This window comes from Equus asinus, chromosome 25 (assembly GCF_041296235.1).
Source record: "Equus asinus isolate D_3611 breed Donkey chromosome 25, EquAss-T2T_v2, whole genome shotgun sequence".
Taxonomy (NCBI): domain Eukaryota; kingdom Metazoa; phylum Chordata; class Mammalia; order Perissodactyla; family Equidae; genus Equus; species Equus asinus.
In genome coordinates this window covers 56478277-56503401 of record NC_091814.1, presented here as the reverse complement: position 1 = coordinate 56503401, position 25125 = coordinate 56478277, and the positions used below count along the sequence as shown (strand labels likewise).

The 25125-nt window shown below is 53.5% G+C and overlaps 1 protein-coding gene across 14 annotated transcripts in view; it reads right to left on the bottom strand.

Annotated features, from left to right (window-relative positions):
* Positions 1–25125, bottom strand: part of LRRN2 (leucine rich repeat neuronal 2) — a 59842-nt gene that overhangs the window by 27906 nt on the left and 6811 nt on the right. For 6 of the 14 annotated variants that reach the window (XR_011497988.1, XM_070496809.1, XM_070496811.1 and 3 more), the window contains exon 1: positions 157–25124. The exons of 2 other annotated variants lie outside the window; for them this stretch is intronic. The gene's annotated coding sequence lies outside the window, so the exon portion shown is untranslated. Of the gene's footprint in view, positions 1–156; position 25125 lie in introns of those variants that run through there. 6 more of the 14 variants (XM_070496804.1, XM_070496805.1, XM_070496806.1 and 3 more) reach the window with 5 other exon arrangements.

Below are 25125 nucleotides of genomic sequence, written 5' to 3'. Positions count from 1 at the left end.
ACCCTGGCCCCGGCATCGCTCCCCGACACCCACTTCACCACCCAGCAGCTTTCACTTCTGTCGACCCCATCATCAAGTGGGTAGGGGAGGTTAGAACCGACGGTGAAGGACGAGGATGGACCATGAGGGGGAAGGGAGAGCGGAGTGTTACCTCACCTCTTCTCATGTCTGAGCAGCTCCACGTGCAGGAGACAGTCCCAGCCACCTGGGGGAAACAGGTCACGCTGCGCAGCAGGTAAGAATGTCCGGTGACGAGGAGCAGGCCACGCTGGAGGGGCTGGTTTCTCTCCTCCAGTGACGAGACAGGCATGTGATGAGGCGCTGTAAGCTCCTCCCAGGGGAACGGGTGCTGAGGCTGTGGACCCAACCACCCAACACCTTCCCTGGGGTCAGGCCAAGGAGGGGATGGGAGGGAGATGTGGCAGCTGGGGGAGGCAGACACGGGGTGGGGGCAGCGCAGGGAGAGGAGGCAGGTGGACCAGCTAAAGACACCAAAGGCAAGATAGCAGTGGGGAAACGATACGGGGCTGGAACGGGTCGGGTCATGGGTTGGCTGGGAGGCAGACAATGGGGAAAATACAGAGAACGCGGGAGAGGAGCAGCCAGTTGTGCCTTCCCTCAGGAGGCAATGGAAGAGGGACCTGAGCAGGACACGGCTGGAACTGGGGCCACTCACAGGCTGCCCTCACTGCTGGAGAACTCTCAACTGCGGGATCTCGCAGCTGGAAGCCTGAGAGCTGACCCAATCCAGTGGCGCAGGAATCTGAGGCTTGGAGAGGCGACCTCCCTTCCCCTCCCAATGCCCAGTTCCATGCGCTTCCCACCTCCCCACCTGCCTCAGGTTAGCGCTTCCTCTGAACTGAAGGATGGCACCTGAGAAGCAGGCGTGACGACAGGGCAAACAGCGGCTCCCTCTCGTGCGGCAGGGCAGGTCTTACTCAGGGGGTCAGGTGGGCACCCCGTGCTTGTCCGCTGATTTGCAGACACCTTCACCTGCACGGCCTCGTTACCAGGCAGGTGGTCACCACCTTCCCCAGTTTACCGATGAGGAACAGGCGGCGCAGAGGCTTCAGGGCCCCCGGTGGAAGAGGCAGGCCCCAACCCCGGCTGCTCGGGACCACACCAGGGCCCTTCCACCAGCCATGCTGCCTCCACTACGCATGGAGCGGGGATGAGGCTCTGTCAGTCACAATTCAAGGGTGGAGGCAGCAGAGCCAAGGCCCTGGCTTCAGGACAGAGGAGGCAGGTGAGGGGTCTGTGGAAGGCCACAGACGGGGTCAAGGGCAAAGCCAGGACAAGAACTCGGGGCCCTGATTCCAAACCAACTCCTCAAGCAGCAGTGACTCAAAGCCGTGCACGAACTCGGGGTCACTTCGCAGCCAGAGGCAGGAGCCCGGGGCCAGGGTTCATTCCTTCACCCGCCACAGCTCAGGGTTTAGCGTCAGTTCTCACTGAAGAGCGACCTCTCGGGAGTTGGGGACCCAGGCTGAACAGCCCCACTCAGAAGCCACCAGGCTGTGAGGGCCTCGAGGGCAGGGAGGGTCTCGTCTGTGTCCCAGCACACAGCTACAGGGAGGCATAATGCACGATGCGGAAAGGAACCAATCACTGGACCTGGCCGGGAGTGAGGCAGCATCGGGGAGCAGTGTGGACGATTCAATCCGCCCTAACCGGGAGTGAGGCGGCGTCAGGGAGCGGCGTGGTAGAAGGCGGCGGAGGGGGCTCCGGGCTGCTTCCTCCTTCCTTCCTGCAGCTGTGAGTGTCCCAGGCACTGTGCTGGGTGCACGCCACAGGCAAGAGAGGAGAGAAACGTCCAAGAAGAGGGGAGACAGCCAAGTGGCAGCCCGACGGGCCACGTGTTCTGCGGAGTCCACGTCCCAGCGTGACCCTGAGCAAGTCCCTTCCCTCTTGAAGCCCTGGTTTGTTTAGCAGGAGTGGGGTAGACTAAATGGTGCAAGGCCACTTCCCACACCGCCCCGTGACTGGCAGATAGACCCTGGAGCCCCTCCCAGCTGCACAGAATCACAGCCCCACACGGAGAGCAGTGAGGCAGGTGGGGGCAGCGAGGCCAGGCAGAGGCACCCCGGCCCCAGGGAGGCAGGCAGACCTCCCGGAAGCTGCGTTCCCAGAGACTGCGTGGCCGGAGGTAACGGGCTGTGACAGAGGAGCTAGCCAGTAGTCCATTTCATTCAATAAAACTTCGATTGCCTGGGAGCCTTGTAAACAGGCAGCTCCCGTGTGGGCCTGAGGCGCTTTTCCCTCCCTCCTGGTGGCACCTGCCTGGCCCAGCCCTATGCCAGCCCCAAAATGTCCCACTTCGTCCGCCCGCCTGCCCGCCTCCGGTACAAGGTGGGCAGCCGAGGGTTAAGTGCCTGCTGGCAGGTGAGGGCCCAGGGCCACGGGGCAGTGGGAGGGGGAGGGAGCCGGAATCACTTAGCGCTCATTAGTCCAAATTAAAATCAGGAGTGAGATGACAATTACAATTTGCAGTGGGCTAATTGTTTTCCCTCAGAAGCTGATGGTTTTGCAGATTGGGGAAATTAATTGTGTGAAGTCCCAGGTGGACTGGCTTTGAATCCAGCTGAGGCAAGGCAGTCCCGGCCTCCTGGACTGGTCCTCCACCTCTTCACCACCCCTCGGGGACCCAGCCTCAGGCTCCTGCCCTCTGGGAGCCTCAGGCGGGGAAGGACCATGGGTCAGGGGTCCTGGTGGGAGGAGGGAGAACACTGGCGGCCTGTCAGCCGGCGCCGCGCTTGGCCTTGCAGCCCTGCTGCCAGGAGTGGGCTCTTCCTTCAGAGGTTTCCCCTGCCTGACCACCTGCCATCTGCCCAGCTGAGGAGTGGGCTCCGGGAGGCATCTCTGAACTTGCCAGAAGTTCCCATTTCTACTGAGCGCTCAAGTCACTGCAGCATTCATTCAACAAACACCAACGGCCTACTGTGTGCAAGCACTGTCTAAGGAGGGCTAGGGACACTGCAGTGAGCAACACACACCACCCCTTCTCTCATGGAGCTGGGGGGGGCAGTAGAAGGAGAATAAACATGAAAGTAGATAAGATCAGAGCGACAGGGCTCTGAAGAACATGGTGGCAGTGTGGCTTCCAGAAATGTTCACAGCCCGACCCCTGAACCTGCTGAATCTGCTACCTTACGTGGCAAAAGCGATGGGCGTAATTAAGATTATGCACTTTAGGGCTGGGAGAGTGTCCCGGATTATCTGGGTGGGAAAAATCTAATCACATGAGTCCTTAAAAACAGAGAGCTTTGTCCAGCTGGAAGCAGAAGAGTGCTTCCAAGCGTGCAGGTTCCCCGTCCTGTCGCTGGTTCTGAGACGTAGGGGCCATGCACAAGGCCTGAAGAGGGGCTCTAGGAGCTGCCAGCCAGCAAGGAAATGGGAACCTCAGTCCTACAACCAGGAGGAACTGGGTTCCACCAGCCTCCTCAACGGTCGGAATCAGCTTCTCCCCAGAGCCTGCAGTTAGAGGCCAGCCCTGCTGACACCTTGATTTTGGCCTTTGAAACCTGGAGCAGAGACCAGCTGAGCCAATCCAGATGGACCTCTGACCTACGGAACTAGCTGTGAGGCAGCAAACGTGTGTAGTTTAAGCCGCTAAATTTTGCGGTAATTTGTTACAGCAGCAACAGAAAACTAATTCATGACCTAAACAGGGTGACAGGGTCGAGTGACTTGGTGCCATTTTACCCGGGGGGCCTGGAAAGGCCTCTGAGGAGGGACAAGCAGACTGAGACATGGATAAGGAGGAGGCAGAGCAGGGGCCCAATTTGTCCCCATTTCCCAGCATTAGCACGAAAGTCCTGAGACCCAAAAACCCCGTCCGTCCCGGACAAGCCGAATGGTTTTGGTCACTGTAAGGCAGAGGGAACGGCCAGGGCAAAGGCTGAGGTGAGCTGCCACAGCACGCATCCTGAGGGAGGTGCCGCCGCTGGAGCAGGGGACAGGTGCCAGGAACCTGGCTCAGCAAGCTCTTCAGAACGGGAGCCGTGCCTTTCCAGCGGGACAGTGTGGGCCTGCCGGGCGTGGTTGGGTGCGAGCGCTCAGGGCTCCTTCCGCAACCCTCTCCTCCCAGCTGCAGGCCTTCAGAACTACCACCGCCTTCCATGCCCTTCCCCGTCCTACTTGCTTTCTCCCCACGCTGCCTCCCTTCCCCAGTGGGCTCCTGCCAGCGCCCAGGCGTCTCCACAGTGCAGGGCACCGGTACCCGCTGCCACTCTCCTGCGGATGTTGCACACGCAGCAGGGGCAATTATTCAAGGCGTCTTTCATTAGTGAGACAATAGGAGGTTGGGGAGGAGGGAAGACAGAGGTTGTGGAGGGCTTCCCGCCCTGTCAAAACAGCACCTGTGAGCCTGAAGAACGCTGAGAGGTAGAGGACAAGGGAAAGGCAGAGGTGGGCAGTGGGCCCCTCGCCTCTGCCACTCCCCTCCCCACGGCTGCTCTGCCTTTATGCAAACCCACCCCCTCCCAGTTCAGCTGGTCACCTCCAGAGCCCGAGGCAGGCACGAAGCAGCGGTTTAGGCCCTGAGCAAGGAGCCGGAGCTGTGCAGTGGGAGAGCAAGACGGACCTGAGTTAAAAGTTTGGCTCTTTGTCTCTTTAGCTGTGTGAGGTCTGGCAAGTTAAATTGCTCTGGGTCTCAGTTTTCTCTTCTGTACAATTAGAGTAATAATACCTACTTTGTGGTGTGGTTGTTGTAAAGATTAGAGACGTCAAAAAGGGCCCCACGTGGAGCGGGTCCTGGATAAATGGTAGCTATTTCGATTATGAGCACTGAACCTCCCACCCAAGTCCCAGCCCGCCTACTCCCAAATTTCTGAAATCAGAGAGCGCCCTGGCAGACAGCACCCAGAGTGCTTGTTAACCTCGAACCCCTCCCACTCCTCTGTCCCTGATTCTGCAGGCTGAACGAGCTCCCAAGTAGGTGATGCTGATGTAGGCGCTGGGTCCCCACTTGCTGTCCCAGGCCAGTGTCTGCCTCTGGGGAAAGGAGAGCTGGCCCAAGGCTGTGCCGCACCTGCATCCATTTCAGAAGCTGCCTTCACAGGTGCAGAGAGCTGGCTGGGAGGGGAGCCTTCCCGCCACGCTCTGCCCTCACCTGGGGTCTGTGCCTTGGGCAGCCTCAACACCTAAGCAAGGTGAGCTGGTCCTCGGCCTCCTGGGATGCTGTACATCCTCAGAAGGTCAGACCAGAGGCAGCTGCATACACCTCAGTGGCTTCCTTGTTTTTCAGTGGGAGACACCGAGGCACAGAGCAGGGGGGTGACTTGTGCAAGTGCAGCTGGAACTCTGGGCTTCTGATGCTGACCTGCAAGATAAAAGCGCTTGGCTACACGGCCGCTAGTCCCTCTCAACTCTGAAGTTCCGTGTTTGGGGGATTATTTACTCCAGGAATTGGCTCCACTGGCCCAGGCTGGGGGGACTCTGGAGGAAGCCCAGGCCTGACTGCCTCCTTGATCTCTAATCAACCTCTCTGATTTCCAGGCCAGGAGGCCTGTAAAACCTTTATCGCATCCCCACTCCAGGTCTCATTCACTGTGTGGGCTACTTTTGGTGGGAGTCTTTCCCTCTTTCCTCCTCTCTCTTCCTCTTTCTACACCTTCATGCAAGCACCGATTCTGTGCCTGCTCCCTGCCAGGCACTGGGGCTAAACGAGACAAACAGGACCCAACCCTGTCCTGGGCAGCTCTCAGCCTGGCAGGGCAGACAGACTGACACACAGACCAACAGGGCCCTGGGGCTGTGAGACATGTCGGACGGGGCGCCGGCCATGAGGGACAGTGGTTAGCGCAGCCCAGTGGCCCTGAGAGTGCCACACCTGTCCTGTTTCCTCTGTACCTCTCCTGCCTCTGGCTCTCCGTATCTGCTGACAAATATACCACAATTCAGGTACAATACAGCATCATTATTGAAAAATGAGAAAACATAGAAAAACACATGGAGAAGATGTAAACAACCACCTTTTCCACCTTTGATGCTAACAACCTTACGGTTCTGGCGCGAGTCCTTGCAGGCTTTTTCCCGGGGTAGTGAATATTCTGTCTCTCTCCCGGGTTCCTGTCATCTTTCCTGTTGTGGGGGGGGCACATGCTCAAGTTACTTTTGGAAAAGTGGTAAGTTTCTTGAAAATTTGCATGTTTGAAAATGTCTTTATTTGATCTCCATAATTACTTGATAAATTGGCTGGAAATATAATTTCACATTGAAAACCACTCTCCCTCATGTTTGAAGGCATTTTTCTGCTATCTATTTGCTTCCGGGGTTCTGCCGAGAAGAATGCTGCTGCCCCAGAGCCTCCCTTTCTTTCGAGATGCCCGCAGAACCGCCACTTCATCCCTGACGTTTTGAAATTTCAAAATGTTGTGTCTTTTTTCATGGCTTGTGCTGGGCACCTAGTGGATGCCTGCAATCTGGAAAGTAATCATTTTCATTTGAGGAAACAGTATATTTTCAATTTCTAAGAACTCATTCTTGTTCTCTGCATTTTTCCTAAAAAACAAAAATCATCCAAATGTCCGTTAACTGATAAATGGATAAATAAAACGTGAAATATCCATACAGTGCAATATTACTCAGCCACATACAGGAATGAAGTGCTGACACACGCTACAGCACAGACGACCCTTGAAAGCACTATGCTGAGTGAAAGAAGTCAGACACAAAGGCCACATATCGTGTGATTCCACTTACGAAACGTCTAGAACAGGCAAATCTACAGAGATGGAAAGTAGATTGGGGCTTGCCAGGGGCTGGGGGGCAGAAAGAATGGGGAGTGACTGCTTAAGGGTGTGAGGTTTCTTCTTGGGATGATGAAAATGTTCCAGAATTAGATGATGGTGATGGTTGTACAACTTTGTGAATATACTAAAACCCACTAAATTGTACACTTTAAAAGGGTGAATTTTATGGTATGTGAATTATATATTTTTTTTTTAAAAAAAGGCCCCTTGTTCTTGCTCTGTGGGCATAAAATCTGCTCTTCTCTCTCCAAAGGTATCAATTGTGGTGGGAGTGGTGGTGGTGTTTGTTCTCTTTTGCTCCCTGCATACTACCTGCTTTCTTCAAATTGTTTCCCATTTTAGCTTATGCTTTTTTATATTGGATGCTTTCCTTAAAAATCGAGTCATCCTCAGCCGCTGATTTATGTTTACGAGACATTTAGAAGCTGACTGGGAGCTCAGTGTACACGGGCAGAGCTTGTTAACTGGTGGGTCCCACCGTGGGAGGTTTCTGTGGAGTCCTCCGAATGTCACCGATTGCCCAGGCACCAGCGCTCTGAGAGCGCACAGGAGGAAGAGGGCCAGGGGCTTCCCCATTTGGCTTGCAAACTTTCAGCAAATCCCCCTTTTTCAGTATATTGCCTCATTTCCACCCATACTAGTATGAATGTCCCCAAGCCAGAGCTTCTTGGTCTAGTCCCTCTGGGAACAACGCTCCCTCCTGGATGCTGCTGTGGTGGGCAGGGACAGTCCCTGCTGGACGGGGTGAGCAGGCGCTCCGGGTCTCACTCCCCTGCTCGGGGGCCTATCCCCCACCCTTCCTCAGAGTCACCCCGTTCTGAGCCCTCTGTGGTCCTGGGGCAGGGGTCTGCCCATTTCTCATTGGCTCCTCCACTGGGCCTCCAGGTTTTTCTTTTTGTAACGAGCCAAGTCAGCCGGCTTCTCAACTTCCAAAATTGTACTGACATCACTGATTTGCTTTGGTCCCCGCCCTCATCCTTGTGGGCTTGCGCCTTGTCACTCCTCTGCCCCGTGTTAGTGTGGTGGTCCGAGACCATGGAGGTGTTGTCCACCACGTTTAATCCAAGTCCCTCTCTGCTCCCTGTGGTATGGAAAGCAGCAGACACTTGGCATTCTCAGGTTTATCATAAAGTGGTCTCCACTTTAACAGCCCGCCCTTGGCCAACATGAAATAGTGTCCAGTGCTGACCCGCAAGTGCTGCGAGGCAGACCCCAGGAGACCTCCCGGCAGCTCAGAGCTGGGTGACTTTGCCTTCGCTGGCCATCCTCCTCATGTTTCTCAGTCATACCTTCCTGCATCTTATGGGGGAAGATTACACGGTAGTCTCTCATCCTGGATTCGTGAAGGGCGATGACGTAACCCTGGAGAACATCGAGGGTCTAGTGTACTTCTGTCACCATGGAAACTAGCTCCCTGGTGACAGCCTTGGCGACACCCACCATGGTGCCATGCACATGGATTCTGGCTCTGGTAATGGGCAAGAGCAGGCTCTGGTGAGAGGGACACTCACCCAAGTGCCATATCTTTCAGGACCTCTCCTGGGTCTCCTCTCTCCCTGAGCACCTGGCTTGGAGCGCTTCAGCTCAGGACGAGGAGGGAGAGAGTGAGTATATCCGGCCCACAAGATTTGGAATCATTCACGTGCTCCTGGGACTGCTTCCAAATCCAGCCTCCCAGGACCTCTGCTTCATGGTCACCCAGCAAAGGAGAGTTGGCTTGGAGCTTTCAGTGGTCAACAGTTCACAACCAATTTTCAGTGTGGGAGAGTGTGTGTGTGTGAGTGTGTGTGTGAGTGTGAGTGTGAGTGTGCGTGAGTGTGAGTGTGTGAGTGTGAGTGTGCGTGAGTGTGTGTGCGAGTGAGTGTGTGTGCGTGTGAGCGAGTGTGCGTGAGTGTGTGTGCGTGAGTGTGAGTGAGTGTGCGTGAGTGTGAGTGTGTGAGTGAGTGTGCGTGTGTGTGAGAGTGTGTGAGTGAGTGTGTGAGAGTGTGTGTGAGTGTGTGTGAGTGAGTGCGTGTGTGTGAGTGTGTGTGTGAGTGAGAGTGTGAGTGTGTGTGAGTGTGTGTGAGTGAGTGTGAGTGTGTGTGAGTGAGTGTGAGTGTGTGTGTGAGTGTGCGTGTGTGTGTGAGTGAGTGTGAGCGAGTGTGTGAGTGTGTGTGTGAGTGAGTGTGCGTGAGTGTGCGTGTGAGTGTGCGTGAGTGAGTGTGAGTGTGAGTGTGTGAGCGTGTGTGTGAGTGTGTGTGAGTGAGTGTGTGTGAGAGTGTGAGTGTGTGTGAGTGAGTGTGAGTGTGTGTGAGAGTGTGTGTGAGTGAGTGTGTGTGTGAGAGTGAGTGTGTGTGAGTGAGTGTGAGTGTGTGTGTGAGTGTGCGTGTGTGTGTGAGTGAGTGTGAGCGAGTGTGTGAGTGTGTGTGTGAGTGTGTGTGCGTGAGTGTGAGTGAGTGTGCGTGAGTGTGTGTGAGTGAGTGTGCGTGTGTGTGAGTGTGTGTGAGTGAGAGTGTGTGTGAGAGTGTGAGTGTGTGTGAGTGAGTGTGAGTGTGTGTGAGAGTGTGTGTGAGTGAGTGTGTGTGTGTGTGAGAGTGAGTGAGTGTGTGTGAGTGAGTGTGAGTGTGTGTGTGAGTGTGCGTGTGTGTGTGAGTGAGTGTGAGTGTGTGTGTGCGTGTGTGTGTGGTGGGGGAGGAGATGGACAGTTTAGAAGTCACTTGTGTTTGGTTTTTTTTTTAAAGATCGGCCCTGAGCTAACGTCTGTTGCCAATCTTCTTTCTTCTAAAGCCCCCCAGTACACAGTTGTATATTCTAGATGTAGGTCCCTCTGGCTCTATGTGGGACGCCGCCTCAGCGTGGCCCGATAAGTGGTGTGCTAGGTCCACACCCAGGATCCAAACTGGTGAAACTCTGGGTCGCTGAAGCAGAGCGCGCACAAACTTAACCACTCGGCCACCGCGGGGCCGGCCCCTCTTTGGCTTTGAAACGCACTAGGATTTTTCTCCTGCCTATTTACTATGCAGATAGATTAGCACATGTTAAGTGCTTAGAACAGCCTGGCTAATGGTAAGTGTTTTATAAGTGTCTGCTATTGTTATTATAAAAATTGTATTTCGCTCCATAAAAAAACAAATTTGCATTCCCTGCCTTTCTGCAACTCTCTCAACTCAGAAATGCATGAGATAGAGACCCAGGGGTTGAGAACTTCTGGGTCTCGACTCCTCTTTGCACAATGGGGAGTAAACCACTGACCAAGTGTGTTCTGACTGGTTCACTCCATTCACTGGATGGAGCCCGGCCCCTGCCAGCCCCTCTCCTTTTCACTTTACCAGGAACCAAGCAGCTGATGTCTGTAAAGCCATTTGTGAGCACGCCCCTTCCAGGCTGTCCTCCTGGCTGTCCTTCCCTGGCCCAGGGGTCAGAGGCAGGCCCCCTCCTCCTCCTCCCAGTTCCTTCCTCCCAGCTCTGCACCTGCTGCTCCAGTAGCTCCCTGGTCTTGAAACGGCAGTGGCTTGCCCGTGGGCCCCCGCTCCTCCTTTCCGGCTGTGTATGCTCATCTCCAGCTCTCCTGTGCGTCCTCACTTCTCCCTTCCAGCTGCTGCTTCTCCTTTTACAGACGAGTCTCCATCTCTCCTTGCCCGTTCTGCTAATGGTCATCATCATCTCACTTTCTCTCTTTTCTTCCCCTAGGCTGGGGGACCCTTAAGGGCAGGTCCTGTCTGTCTTTATAACCTGAACACCGAGCACAGGGCCTGGCACGTAGTAGATGCTTGAAATATATTTTTTTCTTTTGCAATGATGAAATCTCCTCTCTGTGTCGCCTTGTTTCTGTAACTGCTCTGTGTCCCCTGCCTGTCCCCTCTTCCCCCGACTCCACACACAGGCACCCTCGCTAGCTCCCCTCAAAGCCTCGTGAGCTGCTCCTCTGGCTGGCTGCGAAGGAGACAGGGTTGCCCATTGACGGAAAAGCCTCTCTGGCCTCAGTCGAGGGAAGGCCTAACTAGGCCGTGTGGCTGCGCACGGCAGGACTGACGCCTGCTGACGAGGAGCAGGCTTGTTCTGTGCAGTTTCCATCTCATTTGTCTTTTCATTTGTAGTTTAAATTGGCCAATTTCATCTGGAATGTGCCTGGCCTCTGGCAATCCACACACAACAAATGAGTGTCCCCAGGAGCTGTGACAGGGAGACTGGCAGGGGAATGGGCCCAGTCCTCCACGCAGCACAGCGACGGGTCCTGAGCCTCCAGACACTAATGCTTGAAGGACGCCCTTCCGCAAGGCCTGGCCGGGGAGGACTCGAGGAAACTGCAGTGAGAGTGGCTTCAGGTCGGGCCCTGGAAACGCTGCTTCCTTTCTTTCCCTTTTTGTTTGTCCCTATCTGTCTACCCGCCAACCTGTCCTGAGGGAGAGAGTAACGTGAGGGAAGGGAAGGGAAGGAAGTCGTTTGGGCTTTTAAGAGTAGGCAGCACTGCCACAACGTTGAGTGAAGGAAGCCAAACACTCAACCATACGAAACACAAAAACAGGCAGAACTCATCGGGGTTCTAGGCCTCTGCGGATGGCCACCTCTTCAGGGGCTGCTGAGTGCACGCCTGTGCGGGAGCTGCAGCTGGGCTGTGGTGACGTGGGGCTACTGTACACCCCGTGGACAAATTCATCAGGTGTACACTTACGATTCGTGTGCCTCGTTGTTTGAGTTCTACCTCAACAAAAACGAGAAAAGAAGTCACACCAATGGTTTTCAAACTTCACTGTGCATAAGAATCACGTGGGAGCTTATTTAAAATGCAGATTTCTGGACACCCTGGAATCTATTTAGTTGGTCTGGAGCGCTGTCTGGGAATCTGCATGAACACCCCCCTCCTCCCCAACGGTGATTTTGAGACCAGACCAGACCACATAGGGGCTGGCACATCTGACCAGTCAAAAGGCCTAAGTGCCATCCTGCTGGGAGCCTGGAGGGGCAGCTGGGTGGGTAAGGGCTCCCAGGCACCCTTGGCAGCGAGGGTCAGAGGCTGGCCAGGCTGCAGCACAGAGGAAGCGCTGTCAGGCAGCAGGAGCAGCAGTGGGCCGTGAGCGGGCAGCTCTCTGGGCTAAGGAGGATCAGGACGGGGAGGAGGCCCTCCTCAGGGAGAAGCACTCTCTGAGCAGTCTCCAGCACTCCTGTCCCCTGGACATGCTGCCCTGGGATGGCTGGGCAAACAGGAAAGGCAGCACGGGGAAAGCTGGTCCCCAGCAGAGGCGGAGGGCCACCAAACGGCCTGACGACTCCACAGGGACTGGGGACTGGGTTGACCAGTCGTGCACTCCTCAGCAAGCACCTACTGTAGACGAGAAGAAGGAACCCAAGATGGAAGACACGTGGCTGAGGAGGATGTAGACAATGTGGCATTTCCAAAGAGAAATGCCAGGACAGGCTGAATGTCTGAAAGTGTGTGCAAATTACATCTTCCGAGCTGCCCTTGACTTGAAGGCCTGGGAGGGCGGAGACAAGAGAGGGGGAGCTAGATTTGGGGCGTGGGGAAGGGATCAACATTTGGGGAGCCTCTCCCGTCTTCCAGACCCTTTACAGACACCGTGTCATCTGATCCTCACAATAATCCTCTGACATGGCTTACTTGTGTCCACTTTACAGACGATGGAACCACAACTAAGAGATGTTCACCAACTTGTCCAAGGCCACAGGCACACAAACAGCTGGAATTTGAACTCACACCTGGATGCCTCTAGCCTCATGATCTCCCCACAGTCCCTGCCACCTTTCCCCTCAACCTCTAACAGTGATCGAACATTTAAGAATTTGTAAAATACTTTCTCACACGTTATTTCATTTGATTTCACCAACACTTCGTGTAAGGTGTAAGTCCAATTTTATGGATGAAAAGTTGACCTTCAGGTAAAGAACAACCTTCCCAAGGGCAAACAGGTGACAGGTAGCTGGGAACTGAGCCTTAAATTCAGATGGCTTTAAATCTGCCACAATCCCTTGTCTGGACACTGAGAAACAGTTCAGCTCTGTCCTAAGCCTGGGGAGGCCACTGCTCAGAGCACAGCTTGGTTTCATGCTGACTGGAAACTCCTTTTACTAAATCTCCTTAGGGTCTGAGATGGAAAATGGCCTCCGCAGGGGAATGGAGGCCCAAAAAGCCTTGGTGAATAGCTCAAGATTATACAGGACACTGAGGCCAGAGCTGAGACTGGAACTCATGTTTTCTCAAATGGGTCATTTCCAGAGGCACGTGGGATATTCCTTCAGCCTCATGTTCTTTGCTGCAGCAGCCCTCTCCCTCCCTCAGCTGGACCGTGGACTGCTGCCAAAGGTGCAAAGGAAGCAGAAAGCCATTCTGGGTGAGGGGAGGGGGGGCAGAGCAGCAGCCCCCGGAAGCCTTCATAGTCCTTTGGCAAAGAGGTGCCCGAGGCATCCGCTCACGGGCCTGGGGCATGTCAGCATGTGCAGGCAGGGACAGGGATATGTCACGCTGGACCACTGCCCTGACACAGCCCATCTGCCCAGGCATTCTCCCTGTTAACCTGGCCATTAGGAGGTCAACACATAACATGTTAGGAATACACTGATAAGGAAGCTGTGTTCTGGGTTGACCTGCCAGTATCTGGAGTGCTCTGATGTGCCAAGTTTTCAAAGACTGGCAGCCACCATGGACCCTCCCTTCTGCTTGTGTGTACACTTGGGGATTACAGTCATGCGCCTCATAATGACGTTTCAGTCAATGACAGACCACATATATGATGGTGGTCCCATAAGATTAGTACAATAGAGCCTAGGGAGTAGTAGGCTACGCCATCTAGGTTTGTGTAAGCACGCTCTGATGTTCGCACAGTGATGGAAGTGCCTAATGACACATTTCTCAGGATGTACCCCTGTCATTAATGATGCATGACTGGATTCACCTGGTGGCTTCTCTCCAGCAAACACTCCTTGCCCATTCTGGTTTCTCCTCACTGTCTACTATACCCTGGGAAATGCAGCCAGTGTTCCCCAAGTCAGACCTAATTAGGCCAGGCAATCGGCAGCATTCAAGTCATCATTGCACATGCCAAGCACGAGAGGAAATGCTGTTTGGATTATCCCTCAAGCTGCGTGTTGCGTCTGTTTGCGTTTCCTTGGATTATCCATTGTCGGCTTCCCACCTTCCATCACCTCCCTAATGGAGAGGCAGGACCAGTCCTCCTCAGGTTGGTATTCATCTTCCCAGTCTGACCCTCTTGCAGGCTATTAAGCTGCTGTTGCAAGATCGAGGAGGCGAGAAAAATGAAAACAGTGCACAGAGGGCAGCAGAGGGCAAATGGGGCTCTTTTAGAGCTGGACCCACTGACAGGTCAGGCCAAGGAGAAGTGGCCTCAAGCTCTGAAAAGTGGAGAGCTCCCCAGGAGGCAGGGCCAAGCAGGCAGACCTCCTTGCTGGGCTGTTCACGGGAGGAGGCCAGGCTGGAGGGGGGGGGGGGGGGGCGGTGTCTGCAGAAGGCTGGGCTGCTTTGGAGCCCAGGCAAAGGTTACTGAGGTCATTGCTGCCCCTGGCTCAACTTAAGAATTAGCAATTCTCCCCACCCCGTGCCTGTTCCTCTCCTCACAAGGCGCTGCAGGAGGAAGCCAGCAGACCAGCCTATTAGAGCCCCAGGATTCCAGCTCGCGCCTCCCTGCCCAGGCCTTTTACTCCTTGCTCGCTGCTGCCAGCACACTCCGCAGAGCCGTCTCTAGATCTGCCGCTCACTGTGCTTGCTTCTGCTCCCTGACCTCTGGACAGATGACCTTGCCGACCTCGGGGCACTGAAGGGATGGGCAGGCGAGACTTCCGTTGCCCTCCCTCACTGTGCTCCGCCCCACACCTCTGCCAGCTACCCCTTCTCTCTGCCTTCCCTCTGACTTAAGGACAGAGGTTTCCTCCTTTTACCATCAACCTCATCATCCCTTCCCACCTCCTCAGGAAACTCAGTCCTTTACTTACCACTCTCCACTTTTGAAAACAACAACAATGCCCCCTTTGTCTGTTACTCCCTCTAAACACAGACCCTTCTTGCTTATACGCCCCTGAGTTGCATTTCAATCCCACAGCTCTTCTGGATCCAGCAGCATTTTCTCAGCATTCAGCCTGGAGGAGCTTGACAGAATCATCCAGCGTGGCTGAAAACCCTTCCTTCTTGGAAGGCTCTTCCTGTGGTCTGCAGGTCCCTGTGCTCACCCTCCCTCTGGGATCAGCTTCTCCTGCAGGCTCATCCCCACCCCCTAGGCGGCCTCTCCTTATGCCCTCATGCAGTCTCTTGGCACACTGCCAGCTCTATCCCAGTGACCATCTCGTGCTGTCATATTTTCTTCCCATTCAATTCCCTTGAATGACAAACTTCCACTTGAGTCCTTATGACACTGTCCTAAATCAGAGCATCACACCCTCTCCCCCAGTACTGGCCCTAAGGAGCTCATTCTCCCAACAGTCTATCTGTCTCCTTAACTATCGCTCCATCCCTTTAGAGAGGACTCTTCAACTTTTCCTTTGAGGTGCCCTGACAGCAGAGTGACATGCATTCCTGGGGGCATAATCCCAATCACCTGCCAAAGGTCAAAATTAACTTTGATGTCTTTTTTTTTTTTTCCCAAAGATTTTATTTTTTTCCTTTTTCTCCCTAAAGCCCCCCGGTACATAGTTGTATATTCTTCGTTGTGGGCCCTTCTAGTTGTGGCATGTGGGGCGCTGCCTTAGTGTGGTTTGATGAGCAGTGCCATGTCCATGCCCAGGATTCGAACCAACAAAACACTGGGCCGCCTGCAGCGGAGCACGCGAACTTAACCACTCAGCCACAGGGCCAGCCCCTTGACATCTTATTTTGAACCTTTTTGTGAGCTTCATACTAGATCCGTATTTGCTTTCCTCTAACGTTTCCTTCCGAGTCTCTGAGTCCATGTGGTCCCATTGCTGGGTTCCTAGGCCTAGTCTTCAATATCCAGCGTGAGTCTCACCTCCTCCAGGACGCCTTCTCCAATTAGTGTGGTCTCTTTTTTCCACCAACTACCACTAGCTTTAGGGCCTATAACATTTAGTTTGACCTTTGATTATTTTTAATTGCTTAAGGGTGGGTTAACACCATTAGCAGTTCCTCGAGGACAGGGCCCTCAGTCTCACCCTTTCATCTGACCCTCTGACGAGTTGTTACCTTACCAAGGTAAGGCCTTGATTGGACTAAAACCACAGGTTCCCTGTGAGGCCACGGGGCACATTTCCAAACACTCTCTGTGGAAGTCCCACCCTGGAGACTCCACTTAACTCTAGTGTGTCCCTATAGGCTGGGGTCAGCTCACTCCTGCCTCACCTCCCAAGCAGAGGGATCGAAGAGGCATTCAAGCAAGCCCGTCTCCTGGGCACTGTGCCCAGGATGGAGACTAGTCCGACCTGTGGTCCCTTTCCAATCACTTAATCACATTTGGCTCTCCACACCTGAGGGTGAGGACGTCCACCAGATCCACAAATTCTCCTTAATTAACTCTCCTGAGGCTCCTGCCGAGTGGCGGTAACTCGGCTTCTCTTCCACAAGCAAAAGACCCGAGTGAACTCTGCAGTTTCGGGTGGGACTTTCAGGACCCAACCCACCGTTTCTGCAGGCTGCACCAGCACAGTGTGACCGGGGAGCGGTTGGGAGGTAGTGGTGACAAGAAGCGGGAGCTGGAAGGATTTCTCTGCATTGTGTTAAAATGAGCAGCCTGCAAATCAGATGCAAACACCATGCAAACAGGCATATATGGATTTGGAACCAATAGCTTTGGGCATTTTGGGCAATAAAATGCCAGCCCTGTATGTGATCATATTTACTGCCCAAATTTTCCTTTTCTGAGAATTCCAAGCAAAACTGAAAGTAGATACTGAGAGGGACATACTCCTCTCCCGTGGATATCCAGGCACAGGGGTAAGTTAGATGTTGCTGCTACCTACGTACACAAAGATGCTACTGGATCCGCATCTTCACTGGCATATTTATTGGGCCCTGACTTGGTGAAACACCGTGCGGGTGCTAAGAGCACGAAGTACCGTCACTCAGTTGAGCTCGGTACAATAAACAGCCACGAGGTGCCTATTACTAAACGTTTATTAAGTACCACTTACGAGCTGTGTCTGCTTCCTCACGCGTAAAATGGGGTAGTGGGTGCAGACCCCATCACAGGGCTCCACTCAGCAACAAGGAGCAGACTATTGACACAGGCGACAACTGGGCGAACCTCGAGGGGATCACGCTGATGAAAACAAGCCAACAGCAAAAGATTATAGCCTGTCTGATTCCATTTATATAACATTTGTGAAATAACATAACCACAGAGATGGAGGACAGGTGAGTGGCTGCCAGGGGTCAGGGATGGGGCTTGGGGCTATAAAGGTTAGCACAAGGGAGCCTTGTGATGGCGCAGTTAAGCGTCTTGTGGTGGTGGTTACACAAAGCTACACACGCGCGGGCACACACACACACATGAACGTCTGTGTAACTGGTGAAATCTGGAGAAGCTCTCTGAGTTATAGCAATGTCAGTTTCCTGGTTTTGATATTGCACTATTGTTACGTAAGATGCTAATATCAGGGGAGGCTGGATGAAGGACACTCAAGACTTTCCTGTACAGTTCTTTGCACTTCCAATGAATCTAAACTTACTTTAAAATAAAAAAGTTAAAAAAAGTAGGATATAGAACCCATAGCAAAAGGTTATTTTTAGGGTCCGCTGAGTTACTATAAAGCAGTGACAGCAGCTGGCACGTAGCGAGCCTTCATCACATGTTACTGTTGCTACTACTACATGCCAGGTACTGGGAGCACCAACAGGAATAAGGAGCAGTCTGTCCTCAAGGAGAGTCCTACCCAGCAGAAAAGGAAGACAGCAGAGAGATTTTAAATAGACTATGCTGAGTGTACTCAGGACACGGGAGTTCTCTGGGCTTGGAGGAAGGTTTCCTGGATGAATGAATTCACTTCCCCAATAGTTTTGAACACCTGCTCTGTGCCAGGCAGCAGTTCTACGACGGTGAACTAAACAGATAGGGTCTCCACCCTCCTGGGTCACAGCCTAGTGGCAGAGACAGACGTTTATCTAATAAGTACCAATTATATAATTAGATCTCGTGATGCATGTGATGAAGGAAGCATGTGGTCATTCAGAGAGGCTTTCGCAGGGCCTGGTAAAATTCTGGAGGGACGCTGGGGAAGCTCTTGGAAAGAAGAGCTATTTGACCTGAGATCTGAAAGATAACTAGGATTTCGGGAGGAGAAGTTTGGGGTGGGAAGGGTGATTAGGGCCGGGGAACAGCATGTGTGAAGGCCGTAGGGCAGAGAGGAGCTCAGCAGTCAAAGAACTGAAAGAAGCCAATGTGCAGAGTACCTGAGGGCAGGGCAGGCACCGGGAATCCCTGGAGAGCTCTGAGAGTCTGGGAGATTGTGACCAGATCAGATCTGTGTCCTTAAAAGGCCGTTCCAGGAGCTACTCAGAGACTGGACTGGAGATCCAAGGGCAGATTTAGGCACACCAATTAGAAGGTCATCCCAGTGGTCCAGGCGAGAGGTGAGGGCAGCCTCAAGTGGAGGCTGTGAGGATGAGGAGGAGTGAATGGATGCAGGTGCTGTTTCCGAGATCAGACAGCATCTAGTGATGGACTGGATGTAAGGGGGTAACGGGAAGAGTCAACAATGACTCCCAGTTCATGGCTCCCAGAATACAGAACTGGTTTGAGGTGGTGCCATTCACAGAAACAGGCAATACTGGAGGGGGACCAGGCAGGGAGTGGAGAAGGCAGTGGGAGACTCAGGAGGAGAATCACGACTCTGTCTTTACATCTGCCAAGTCTGAGGTTTCTTGAGACATCAACTTAGTCAACTAGGCAGGTGGCTATAAGGATATGGAACTCAGAAGAAAAGGCGCAGGGTACAGACGTACATTTGGGTGTCACCTGCATGTGGGTGATAACAGAAGCCTCTCATAAGATGGCCTGGGGACAAGTACCCAGTGGGAAAAGAATACCCTGAACCAGACATGAGGGAAGCCAACATTTAAAGAAAGGGAAAGGAGGGATGAGTCAGCAAAGAAGACTTACGAATAACCAGAAAAGCCAGGAATATGAGGTCAGAGAAGCCAAGGGAAAAGCAAGTGGCAGAAAGGAGTGAAAAATGCTGCTGAGAAATAAAAAATGTTTCCTGTGCTTAGCGACACAGAGAGCTGTTCCCGGAGAGCGACGGGGAGGAAGGCAGACTGAAGTGGGGCAGAGGAAGAAGTGGGAGGTGCAGAAATGAAGAGCGCTAGCGTAGCCAACTCTTTCAAGAAATCTGGAGAGCAAGGAGAAGAGACAGGGTGGTGGCAGGAAGTGGAGCTGGGCTTGAGGACGGTTTTTGTTTTTGTTGTTTCTGAAGATGGATAAACTTGAGCGTGGTGGAAGGGTGCTCCTGAGGAGGCCAGAGGCCGGGATCTAGAACCCAGGCAGGGAGGAGCGGGGCTGCAATGGAAGTGTCGCCTCCTCTGCGGAGACAGGAGGGAAGGAGGGGAGCACTGGCGCAGAGGCAGGCGTGTCTCAGGGTTGCTGGACAGGCTTAGGGAGTCCTGCCTGACGACCTGTAGTTCTCTGTGAAGTCGGAGGGAGGTCCTCAGCTGAGAGTGAGGGCATGGGTGGACTTGTGGGGAGGAAGGTGTGAAATGGTCGCTGTGGAGAGTCAGGGCAGAGATAGCCAGAGGAGTGTGGTAGGAACACCAGGCACTTTTGAAGAATAAGTTGGGTTGGTGATGATGAATTTTTAGAGGTACCAATATGCATCATTTAGTGTCTTTTTCTAGCAGTTGAGTTGTCTGGACGCAGGCATAGAGAAGCAGAGAGAGCGATTAATCCAGACCTGGGACTTCACCAGACTGGGGCAATAAAAAGACAGAGGGTCAAGAGAGCTTAGGATATTGGCAGGGGAGTTCTTAAAATGATGGAACATGGAAGCTACCTGGACTCCGAGAAGGCAAGGCAGAAGAAGGTAATGGATGGTTGGCAAGAAAGTGGAGCTGCTAGTGGACCAAAGGTCCCAATGAGGTCAAAGATGGCTGTGTGGGAGTCACTGGACAAGCAAGCTGGGAGACCAGGAGGTGCTGACCAGAAAGCAGGGTGCTCTGTTAAGTGATTTTCAGGTGATGGCAAGATCTAGGGTGTGACCTTGGAAGTGAGTGGCTGAGGTGGGGAAACCACTGCAGACGAGTTGCCCATCTAGTCTCTGAGCTCACCCAGGACAACGGGCGGACTTGAAAGGTGAAGACATCTACGCACAGATGCCAAAGTCTTCACAGAAGCAGGAGGTGGCTGCTGAGGAAAGGGGGAGGGCAGACGCAGCCTCATTTTCTGAGATTTAAGGAATAATGCTCTCTTAGAGAAAGTACACTCCCGGGCACTTGAAGTACGTTCTCCACAGAAAAAGGGCAGGAGAGAAAGCAGAAGGAGTCTTGAGAAGAGATAACAGATACAGCAGAGGGTTAGAAGTTAGGAGGTTTATATCTAGTCCTGATGACACTCACAGGACCTTGGGCGAGTCCTTTTCCCTCCCTGGACCTCAGACTCTCATCAGTAAAGGTAGGCTGGGGGAGCTGGCTACGCCAGAGCTCCCAACGGCTCTTGGAGGCCACAAATGGTTAAAGGTGTGCAAGACCTCAACCCTCAGCCCCGGGCCCAGGGACTCCGACTGACCCGCGGGCAGACTGTGTGTGTGTGCTACAATGTGAACGAGAAGGTGGGGAAGCGTGGGCCAGACACTCCCCAGGGCCCCAGCTGTCTCTGACGTTCTCTTTGCGCATCTCTGGCGCTCTGTCTTGGAGGAGGCTGCAGGGAGGCTGCTAGAAGAACAGACAGGCTCCTGCTGCAGGCAGAAGTCCATCTGCCGGCAGAGACGGACGCCAAGGCTCCCAGCTCCCCCTTGCTCCCCTCCCCTCCTCCCAGCACCAGCTGAGGGAGCCGTGATCTGCTCACATGCCCAGGTGAGTCCAGGTGCATCTGCTCCTCTTGTCTGGTGGCTGGGTGGTCACTGGTGGCCCCCTCAAGCCTCAGCAGCAGCTTACGAAAGTGGAGGAGCAGGCACCCACCGGCTCCCGCATCCACTTTCCAGTTCTAAAAACAGACTCGCCCCTTTTGAGGAGTCGGGCATGTCTCAGTGCACATGACCCACACAGAGCAGAGCCTTCACAAGGCAGATCTGTCTCGTGGGGCCAGCCGCTTCTCAGCAATCTGCGGAAGATCCACTTACACGGGTGACCCTGGGCCACCCTCTCTCTGCTCCCAGTCCTCCTTGGCCTCCTTCTCTCTCCCTCTCCTGTCAGATGCTGTATGCTGAGAGATGCACAGCCCACCTGATTTCGCCCTAATCATAAAGGAGACCTAGCCCCTGGCCCTAACAGCCCGGACCTATGTACTTTGTGCACAATAGATCCTCAATAAATGCTTACCGAATAAATGAAGACTACTTTCAAATATTTAAAAAAGGAAACTCTACCACTCCCATCAGAGCTTTTTAAGTTATTGATCACATTGCTCCTATTTGAGCAGATAAAAGATGACTTTTAAAATTCTTTCATATTTATTAGTGCCTACTATGTGCCAAGCATTTCAGGAGTGTGAGCTGGTTTCATTTTCACAACTCTGTGAGATGCGTATGTCAACCCCATTTCATGGACAAGCACACTGAGGCTCAAAGAGAGACTAAGAGACATGTCCAAGGTCACAGAGCTGATAAGCAATGGCCACTGGATTCTAACCCAGATGGGCCCGACTCTAAGATGGTGCTCACCAAGCTGCCCCTCAGGACTGGATAAACAGAGAATGGACCTGAGAGAGACAGAGGGAGGGGAGGTAGAGAGGTGTGGGGGAAGACTGAAGCGACCGGGCCAGGGCCTTCCCACTGCCTTGCCCTGGGGAAGGAGCTCTGAGCTCGGGAAACTTTGCCGAAGAGCAGCGGAGACGGCCAGGCCCTCGCTCATCCCTCCACGTTGGACTGCGTGGCTGGCTCACCCACTACCTGTGCAAGCTGGCGTTTCACTCACGCTGCCCGGCTTGGTTCTCTGAGCGAGAGGCCAAGTGCTACAAGGAGCTGTCCTGGGGGTACACTACCCTGCTCCCTCCCCGAGAGGCAGCGGCTACTGGGCCCAGGAGGCACCCTTGTCCTCAGGGCCCAGGGAACAGGCAGGGGAGTGGCAGAAAACACGAGTGGTCTGACCTGCCATAGATGAGCATGCCCTCAGCACCCCACGCCTGCCTGCCTCTGCCTGACAGGTGAGCAGCTGTGCTCCACATCTGTCTGTCCATCTGTCTCCCTCTCAAGGGCCTGGAGAGAGCTGATGCTCCTCAGAGAGGGCAGGACCTGGACGTGAAGCAGCTCCCTTACTCTGGATATTAATCGGCAGGGAACAGGAAGGGTGGGGCAGGAAGAAAGCGCACCTCTATCTCCATCCAAAACTTGAACCCCCTCCCCACAGCCAAGCCCCTCTCCCTGCCCCGTCCCCCTCCCCAGCTCCTCTAGCTCTGCCTGCCAAGCTCTGCCAATTACCACACACACCAATAAGTCATTAGAAACCAGAACGGCAAATGTGGGGTTGCCATGGAGACTGACACCAGAAGCCGGCAGCCCTGGGGGCCCAGCCTGTGGCTCAGGTGTGCTGTGGGGAGAGCTGGGAAGGCCAAAACACCTGGCAGAGGGGAGAAAACGTGCTATGAGGGTGCTGATCCCTGGGGGCACCGGGCTCTGCTCCTCCTCGCCCTCCCCTCCCCAGGGCCTGGTCCTGCCCACCTGCAGCTTGTTAGGTGTAATAAATGCTGCATAGGCTGCAGGCGGGCAGGTGTAGCCTAGGCCAGGGGGGCCCAGCCCCGTTCCTTCATAGATCTGTGTCTCTGCCAAGAGGAGGTGGCTGTGATAAAGCCCACCTGGGGACCAGCTCCGGGGCCCACATAGCCCTAAGCAACCTAAGCCGATAGCCTATATTTGGAGAAACTGAGGGGCCAGCCCCGTGGCAAAGTGGTTAAGTTTATGTGCTCTGCTTCAGTGGCCCAGGGTTTGCGGGTTCAGATCCTAGACGAGGACCTACACACCACTCATCAAGCCACCCTGTGGTGCCATCCCACATACAAAATAGAGGAAGACTGGCACAGATGTTAGCCCAGGGCCAATCTTCCTCACCAAAAAAAAAAAAAAGAGAGAGAAGAAGAAACTGAGCCTAGTGAGGGGCCAAGGGCAGGACCATACTCGACTGACACTCTCTCCATCTTCCTGAGCTTGGAACTCATTTTGCTTCTGCCCAGGTCTTTGTAGGTAAAAACACACACATACATTTGGTGTGAAAACGGATGAGTGGATGAGAGCGTGTATGTAAGCACCGAGACTGCTCACATGACAGGAGCAGGCCCCGATTGGACTCTCAGCTCTTCCACGAACTCAGTGTGACCTCCGACAAAGCCACTTCTCTCTGGGCCTGAGTTTCATCATCTGGAAAATGATCGTATTGTGTTTCAGACACAGTGTATTTCAAAGTGGGCTCTTCAGAGCCTCCGAGCTACGAAGCAATTCCTTCAGGGCCACGGGTCAGGAGGAGGCTGAGTCAGTGCTGTTCTGGTCCACCAGCTCTGCTCCAACTACAGCAGCCTTGTATTAATTGTATTAATTTCCTGTTGCTGCTGTGACATATTACCACAAATTTAGTGGCTTAAAACAACATAAATTTATTATCTTACAGTTCAGAAGATCAGAAGTCCAAAATGGGTCTCAGTGAGCCATCAAGGTGTCAGCAGCTCCAGGGACAACCTGCCTCCTGCCTCTTCCAGCTTCCAGAGCTGCATGCGTCCCTCGGCCACGGTTCCTTCCGCCTTCAGAGCCGCCAATTGCCAGCTGAACCTTCCACACATTGCGTCGCTCTGACACTGACTTCTGCCTCGCTCTTCCATATTGAAAGGGCCCACCCGGATGATGCAGGATAATCACTTATTTTAAGGTCAGCTGATCAGCAAACTTAGTTCCATCTGCAATTTTAACTCCATTCGCCAGGAACACAACACAGTCACAGGCTCTGGGACTAGCTGGTGGGCATCCTTGGGAGGCCATTATTCTGCCTGCCACACATATATAGCTTTGTTTTGAAAAACGGATTAACTGCTATAAATGTTTGAAAGCCACATGACCAGAGGACTCTCAGTCGCCATCAGTTTTAAAGTGCTATGACCTGGACTCCTCCATTTCTCCCTGGGGGATCCTTACAAGAAAACTCAGAGGAACTCTAGGGCCTGCCCATCAAGTGTGAATGCTGGCAGGATTAGGCTGTCCCGCTGGGGTGTGCAGAGATGGGTCTCTATGTGCACCAGAAAAGGGGTCTAGGGAGGAAAGAACGAGGGCTGTTTGGGGGAACCCACCTGTCTCAGCTCTTTCCTCTCCATTCCACACGCACCCATATATTCAGACTAGCCTGCAGTCATCTGTTCTTGTTTTTATTTCCAGGTAAGGTCAGATGGGGCTGTCTGTGCATGCCCATGCATGCGTGTGAGTGATCTCTCCCATCAGACTGGATGGTCTCTGAGGCAGCGACCTTGTTTTCTTTTGCTTCCCATTACACCCCCCATCCCTTGGCACTGTACCTGGTGCAGAGGGTACCCTGATTTAATAAAATTAAGATAGTATCCTCTCTTCCCACACCTTGACCATCAACACTGTTCTCTTCCTAGATCCATCCAGAGGAGTCCTCGGATCATTTGTAACAAACTGCAGAAACAATACCCAAGCTCAGAAAGTATAGGTCTCAGAATCTTCCTGCCAGCACACAATGATCCAGGCCCACAGTGATCAACTCCAGCATCCGCAGGAAAGACAGGCGCTGCCTTGCCCCTGGGGGATGGTGGCCTCTGATGCTCCCACACAGCATAACCTCCGTTCTCACCTCTGCAAGACACCCTCTGCTGAGCGCCTGGAACCCAGTGGGGCTGCTGAATAACAAAACCCTTATGAGAAAGGTGCCCTGGGTATTAATTACAGCCCCAGTGTTTTATGATTTTATGCAAATTACTCACTCTTTCTCAGTCTTATTTTTTTCCTCCGTATAAACCAGCCGCTCATTCCCGTTCCTACCTCTATCGTATGTCCCAGGGGATCCAGGAAAAGAAATGTGATCCAGCAGGGGAAAGGTATTTTTCGGAGGAGCAGCCCTGGGGAAACTCAGGAGAACAGGAACTAACATTTACTGAACTTGTCCTTTGTAGCAGGCACTTTACACAGATTAGCTCGTTGAGAACCAGGGCTCTGGAGTCAGAAAGATTTGGGGCTGAATTCTGGCTCTGCCACCTGCTGGCTGGCGTGGCCTCGGGCAAGTTACTTAATGTTTCCCAGCTTCCGTTCTCTTGACTGCCAAAAGGGGGAAAGAATA